The sequence below is a fragment of the Hyperolius riggenbachi genome, chromosome 5 (assembly GCF_040937935.1).
Source record: "Hyperolius riggenbachi isolate aHypRig1 chromosome 5, aHypRig1.pri, whole genome shotgun sequence".
NCBI lineage: Eukaryota > Metazoa > Chordata > Amphibia > Anura > Hyperoliidae > Hyperolius > Hyperolius riggenbachi.
The window spans coordinates 155430900-155439069 of NC_090650.1; positions in this window are offsets into that span (position 1 = coordinate 155430900).

Below are 8170 nucleotides of genomic sequence, written 5' to 3' on the forward strand. Positions count from 1 at the left end.
ATGGGCGTGGCCATGACATTGTATGGGCGAACGAGCTAACGTAATGATGAGAAAGCAAGTGTTTAGGCCATGAGAACAGTGGGCAAAACTGTGTGTTTAAACCAAAGAGCAACAGCCATCATGACCATTAAATAATAAATGCAGTAACAGTACCCCGAGACACCAGAAAATAAACGCAATGGGCAACATGTCAGCACAAAATAAACGCAATGCGGGCAAAATGTCAGTATAAAATAAACGCAATGCGGGCAACATGTCAGTACAAAATAAACGCAATGCGGGCAAACATGTCAGAACAAAATAAACGCAATGCGGGCAAACATGTCAGTACAAAATAAACGCAATGCGGGCAACATGTCAGTGCAAAATAAACGCAATGCGGGCAACATGTCAGTACAAAATAAACGCAATGCGGGCAACATGTCAGTACAAAATAAACGCAATGCGGGCAACATGTCAGTACAAAATAAACGCAAAGCAGGCAAACATTTCACCAGAAAATAAATGCAAAGCGGGCAAACATTTCACCAGAAAAGAAACGCAATGCGGGCAAACATTTCCCCAGAAAAGAAACGCAATGCGGGCAAACATTTCCCCAGAAAAGAAACGCAATGCGGGCAAACATTTCCCCAGAAAAGAAACGCAATGCGGGCAAACATTTCCCCAGAAAAGAAACGCAATGCTGGCAAACATTTCACCCAAAAAGAAACACAATGCGGGCAAACATTTCACCAGAAAAGAAACGCAATGCGGGCAAACATTTCCCCAGAAAAGAAACGCAATGCGGGCAAACATTTCACCAAAAAAGAAACGCAATGCGGGCAAACATTTCACCAGAAAAGAAACGCAATGCGGGCAAACATTTCACCAGAAAAGAAACACAATGCGGGCAAACATTTCACCAGAAAATAAACGCAATGCGGGCAAACATTTCACCGGAAAAGAAACACAATGCGGGCAAACATTTCACCAGAAAAGAAACGCAATGCGGGCAAACATTTCCCCAGAAAAGAAACGCAATGCGGGCAAACATTTCACCAAAAAAGAAACGCAATGCGGGCAAACATTTCACCAGAAAAGAAACGCAATGCGGGCAAACATTTCACCAGAAAAGAAACAATGCGGGCAAACATTTCACCTGGAAAAGAAAGCATTTACTCACCTGGCAGAAGTCTCCGGCCTCTGGCGCGCTGCTCCCAGGACCACCTTCCTCCTGCTCGTCTCCCGCGCTGACAGGGCTATGGCAAGATGGCGCCCGAAGCCCTGTACTGGAGACACAAATAGTCTCCAGTACAGGGCTTCGGCAGCCATCTTGCCGTAGCCCTGCTCGCCTGCCGGTGTCGGAACAGACACCGGAAGGAGGACGCTGGAGCGGGGCTGCAGGCAATGAACTGGCACAGCGTCTATAGACGCCGCTGCCAATTCAAGAGGATACAGTGACCAGAGTCCCGAGGCCGGGACGTCCCGCTGCTGAAACGTTTCCCGGGACCTCATGCTGCCTGGGACAGCGGACCCCGAATCCGGGACTAGAGTTGGGCCGAACCTCCGATTTTAGGTTCGCGAACCGGGTTCGCGAACTTCCGCGGAAGGTTCGGTTCGCGTTAAAGTTCGCGAACCGCAATAGACTTCAATGGGGATGCGAACTTTGAAAAAAAAAAATAATTATGCTGGCCACAAAAGTGATGGAAAAGATGTTTCAAGGGGTCTAACACCTGGAGGGGGGCATGGCGGAGTGGGATACACGCCAAAAGTCCCCGGGAAAAATCTGGATTTGACGAAAAGCAGCGTTTTAAGGGCAGAAATCACATTGAATGCTAAATGACAGGCCTAAAGTGCTTTAAAACATCTTGCATGTGTATACATCAATCAGGTAGTGTAATTAAGGTACTGCTTCACACTGACACACCAAACTCCACTGAACAGAACAGGTATGCAGTGGCGGGTTTACTAAACAGGTATACAGTGGCGGGTCCACTGAACAGAAGAGGTATGCAGTGGTGGGTTCACAGAACAGGTATGCAGTGGCAGCAGGATCACTGAACAGGTATGCAGTGGTGGGTGGGTTCACAGAACAGGTATGCAGTGGTGGGTTCACAGAACAGGTATGCAGTGGCAGGATCACTGAACAGGTATGCAGTGGTGGTGGGTGGGTTCACAGAACAAGTATGCAGTGGCAGGATCACTGAACAGGTATGCAGTGGTGGGTGGGTTCACAGAACAGGTATGCAGTGGCAGCAGGATCACTGAACAGGTATGCAGTGGTGGGTGGGTTCACAGAACAGGTATGCAGTGGCAGGATCACTGAACAGGTATGCAGTGGTGGTGGGTGGGTTCACAGAACAGGTATGCAGTGGCAGGATCACTGAACAGGTATGCAGTGGCAGGATCACAGTACAGGTATGCAGTGGGCTGAGGGCTCACTGAACAGAACAGGTATGCAGCCAGGAAGAAGTTAAGCCTAACTAATCTTTCCCTATATGAGAGACTGCAGCAGCTCGCCCTACTCTCACTAATGCAGGCACACGAGTGGCCGTAATGGCCGCCGCTGCCTGCCTTATATAAGGGGGGTGGGGCTCCAGGGGCTAGTGTAGCCTAATTGGCTACACTGGGCCTGCTGACTGTGATGTAGAGGGTCAAAGTTGACCCTCAGGTGCATTATGGGGCGAACCGAACTTCTTCCGCAAAACATTCGCGTGCGGTACCCGCACGCGAACCACCTAAGTTCGCGCGAACCACGTTCGCCGGCGAACCGTTCGGCCCAACTCTATCCGGGACGCATCCCGGGCAATCCGGGACGTCTGGTCACTCTAGCTTTACATATATTTCACCTATATGTTCATCTGTATACTTTGAATGCAAACGTCGCACAGTGAAAGAAAGCATTCCCCAAAGTATTCCCAGAAGTGAAGTGCAGCTGTTTAGAGCAGTGCTTGAGGATCATATTGCACAGCAATCACAGTGCCTGCCCTGTCCTAGCCCAGCACACTGTCTGTAACGTTACTGAGCTGTGCCAAAAGTTTCCAATTTGTTCACTGCACAACTACGGAACAGACAGCATAAAATAAGCAGCACATTGTAGCCAGTATGTGTGCTGTACACATATCTGGCAGTGGCACCGATGTCCCCTCTCTCTCATCTACCTGTCCCTGCAAGGCTGGCTCCCCACCAACAGAGCGATCCATCTCTGCTCTGCTTCCAGGACCCCGCTGCCCGCTGAGAGAGGGGGGCGTGCTGCTCCTGGCCCCGCCCCCTTTGTGATCCGAATCACTCATTTTAATGATTCGGATGATTTGACTCACAAAATAGATTCAGATCAAAGATCCGAATCGTTTATGATCCGGACAACACTACCTCATACACTGTCTCTGCGCAAGCTATCATCCTGAAAATGCATAGCTCCCAACTGTCCCTCCCTCTTGGGAATCAAGTCCCTCTGTCCCTGTTACTTCTTCATTTATAAATACAATAATTTAATAATAATTTGTCCCTCTTTCATGACTGATACACAGATCTGTGTAAATATGTTTTTTTTTCTGCAGAAAAGGGTGTTTATTTGACTCTAAACTTTATTCCTTTCATTTAAAGTGATATATTTCTTATTTTCAAATGTTAAAATGAAGGAAAACTAGTCATAGAAAGCACCAATGTGGTTTGAATGAGAAGACTGCATTTTGCATCTGACTTCTTTGTGATATGTATGGTAAAGGGGGGTGGTTAGAGGATTGGCAAAGGCAAGGTCTTAAAGTGTCCCTCTTTCTAATGTGAAAATGTTGGGAGGTATGAGAATGTATTAAAGGAAACTTGTAAGGACTTAAAGTGAATGTTTACCATTTTTAAAAACAAAAAGTCAGATACTCACCTAAGGAGAGGGAAGGCTCGGTCCTAATGAGCCTTCCCTCTCCTCTCCCGGTGCCCGGTCCCGCGCAGGATCCCCTGTGGCAGTATTCGACAAGTTCGGTCAAATACTGCCACTTCCGCATGCCTTCGGGAGCTTTCGGAAGGCTTCGGGAGCACTCGGGCTCCCGATGACGCGGCCGCTCCATACTACGCATGCGCGAGCGCCCTCTATGACGCGCTCGCGCGTACGTAGTATGGAGCGGCCCGTCTTCGGAAGCCCGAGTGCTCCCGAAGACCTCCGAAGTCCCTGCGGTGGCGGACGCGAACGGGGGAGCCAGCGCAGCACCGAGGGCACCGGGAGAGGAGAGGGAAGGCTCATTAGGACCGAGCCTTCCCTCTCCTTAGGTGAGTATCTGACTTTTTGTTTTTAGAAACGGTACACTTTGGCTTTAAAGAGAACCTGAGGCGGGATTCTTGCAATCCCCATACAGAGGCTGGGTCTGTCTATAGAGCCCAGCCTCTGTTGCTAGTTAGTTTCCTCCAAAGACCCCCCTGTGCGCTGCCAGACCCCATAAAACACAGCCGGGCTATGCGGCTGTGTTTACCTCACTAACGTCAGTCTCGGCTGCTCCCCCGCCTCCTGAATCGCATAGCGCGGCTGTGTTTTATGGGGTCTGACAGAGCGCAGGGGGGTCTTTGGAGGAAACTAGCAACAGAGTCTGGGCTCTATAGACAGTCCCAGCCTCTGTATGGGGATTGCGATGTAAGAACCCCGCGTCGGGTTCTCTTTAAAAGAGTTTAACTTTACCTGAGGCTTCTACCGACCCCCTGCACATGTTCTATGCCTACACCACAGTGGCGGCCCCCCGGTGGGGTGCTGAAGCCCCCCCTAAAATTCTCCAAGCACCCCCCAGCGTGAACAGACTTTCGGCGTCTAATAGACGTTGTGTCAGTTCACCGGCAGCAGCAGACCGCGGCAGAGCAGGGCTACGGTAAAATGGCGTCCGAAGCCCTGCTCTGGAGACTTTGAGTCTGCAGTGCAGGGCTTCGGACGCCATTCTCCTGTAGCCCTGCTCTCAGCGCGGGAGTTTCAATTCAGGAACGTTGCTGGCTGTCTGCAGAGGATCATGGGAGCTGCGTGCCAGACGGAGGCCGGGACAGGAGGTCTGCTGCAGGTGAGTAAATGTTTTTTTTTTTTATTTAAATTAGCAGGTGTATGTTCTGGCCAGGTCTGCTACATGATTGAAGTGTTTTCTGGCCAGGTCTGCCACATGATTGCAGTTGCACGTATTTTCTGGTCAAATCTTCCACATGATTGCATGTATTTTTTGGTCAAGTCTTCCACATGATTGCATGTACTTTCTGGTCAACTCGTCCACATGATTGCATGTATTTTCTGGTCAAATCTTCCACACGATTGCATGTATTTTCTGGTCAAATCTGCCGACATGATTGCACGTATTTTGTGGTCAAATCTTCCACATGATTGCATGTATTTTCTGGTCAAATCTGCCGACATGATTGCACGTATTTTCTGGTCGAATCTTCCACGACTGCATGTATTTTTGGTCAAATCTTCCACATGATTGCATGTATTTTCTGGGCAAATCTGCCGACATGATTCCACTCATTTTCTGGTCAAATCTGCCACATGATTGCATGTATTTTCTGGTCAAATCTGCCACATGATTCCACATATTTTCTGGTCAAATCTTCCACATGATTCCACGTATTTTCTGGTCAAATCTGCCACATGATTGCATGTATTTTCTGGGCAAATTTGCCGACATGATTGCATGTATTTTCTGGTCAAATCTGCCACATGATTCCACGTATTTTCAGGTCAAATCTGCCACATGATTCCACGTATTTTCTGGTCAAATCTGCCACATGATTGCATGTATTTTCTGGGCAAATCTGCCGACATGATTGCATGTATTTTCTGGTCAAATCTGCCGACATGATTGCATGTATTTTCTGGTCAAATCTGCTACATGATTGCATGTATTTTCTGGGCAAATCTGCTGACATGATTGCATGTATTTTCTGGGCAAATCTGCCACATGATTCCACGTATTTTCTGGGCAAATCTGCCGACATGATTGCACGTATTTTCTGGTCAAATCTGCCACATGATTCCACGTATTTTCTAGTCAAATCTGCCGACATGATTGCACGTATTTTCTAGTCAAATCTGCCGACATGATTGCACGTATTTTCTAGTCAAATCTGCTCACATGATTGAACTATTTTCTAATCAAATCTGCTGACATGATTGAACTATTTTCTGGTCCAATTTGCCACAAGATTGAACGTATTTTCTGGTCAAATCTGCCACATGATTCCACATATTTTCTGGTCAAATCTGCCACATGATTGCATGTATTTTCTGGGCAAATCTGCCGACATGATTGCATGTATTTTCTGGGCAAATCTGCCGACATGATTGCATGTATTTTCTGGTCAAATCTGCTACATGATTGCATGTATTTTCTGGGCAAATCTGCTGACATGATTGCATGTATTTTCTGGGCAAATCTGCCACATGATTCCACGTATTTTCTGGGCAAATCTGCCGACATGATTGCACGTATTTCCTGGTCAAATCTGCCACATGATTGCACGTATTTTCTAGTCAAATCTGCCGACATGATTGCACGTATTTTCTAGTCAAATCTGCTGACATGATTGAACTATTTTCTAATCAAATCTGCTGACATGATTGAACTATTTTCTGGTCAAATTTGCCACATGATTGAACGTATTTTCTGGTCAGAGACAGAGGCACTCACTTCTGCGTCTAGACCCATTGAGTTATACTCCTGTTTGCCTGATGAAGCAGGACCACACCTGCGAAACGCGTTGCACTAAGTGGAGTTAAATAAAACGTTTTTTGTATTGATATATTGTGACTCAATTGAGTTCTATATTTTTGAGGGAGGTAAGTCCACCTGAACATCCCCCTCTTTTAGACGGTTTTTAAACATTTTTATTCTACTCTGGCGCCTCTGTACACCAAGCCTTGCTGAAGTATTTTCTGGTCAAGTCTGCCACATGATTGCACGTATTTTCTAGTTAAATCTGCCGACATGATTGAACGTGTTTTCTGGTCAAATCTGCCACATGATTGAACATGTTTTCTGGTCAAATCTGCCGACATGATTGAACGTATTTTCTGGGCAAATTTTCTCACATTACGTGTATTTTCTTGAGAAAACCTGCACAATTATGTGAATTTTCTGGGGGAAACGGTCACCAAAACTTGAGCCCACTGTCTTTGCGTTGCACTTTTAAAGGGAACCCGAGGTGAGAATAATATTGAGGCTGCCATATTTATCTCCTTTTAAGCAATACCAGTTGCCTGCCTGCCTGCCGTGCTGGACCTCTGCCGCTTAATTCTTTCAACCATAGACCCTGAACAAGCATGCAGCAGGTCAATGGTTTCTGACAATATTGTCAGAACTGACAAGATTAGCTGCATGCTTGTTTCTGGTGCAATTCAGTTCACTACTGCAGCCAAATAGATCAGCAGGGCTGTCAGGCAACTAGTATTGTTTAAAAAGGAAATAAATATGGCAACCTCCATATCACTCTCACCCCAGGTTCACTTTAAATTACAGTTAGCCCCGCCCTCATTCATCATGGCCACGCCCATTTTTTTGCCAGGTTACAGCCACGCCCATTTTTTGCGCGCCGTGGGTCATAAGCTACACCAGAAATTGGTCCAGCACGTGCATAGCACTCTCCCCCCCCCCAAAAAAAAAAATCCTAGAGCCGCCACTGCTACACCAGGACAAAATGATCCTCTGGCGTGACTCACTTTTGGTGACTGAGCATGTAGCAGACCACTGTGCCTGCGCACGTCCTCGTTCGTGCTCCCGTCCTCAGAAGTGTCCTGCACAGGGGTAGTACAAGGTTTTCTCATACTGCGTCTGCGTAGTACGCTCCCAGTGATGGGACCATAAACAAAGATGTATGAGGCCAGGGACGTGCAAGCGCAGTGGCCATCGACTTGCAAGTCGGTGATAACAAAAGTGAGCTGCAGCGGGATACCGGAAGATCGTTTTGTTCCACGCATAGGATTAGGGAACCTGGGATGAGAAGGATATTTCCTTTTAATCACTTAAAGTGAATGTGTACCACTTTAAAAATAAAAAAATTCAGATACTCACCTAAGGAGAGGGAAGGCTCGGTCCTAATGAGCCTTCCCTCTCCTCTCCCGGTGCCCGGTCCCGCGCAGGATCCCCCGCAGCAGTATTCGACCAGTGTGGTCAAATACTGCCATTTCCGCTGCCGAAGGGATGTTTCGGAAACCTTCAGGAGCACTCGGGCT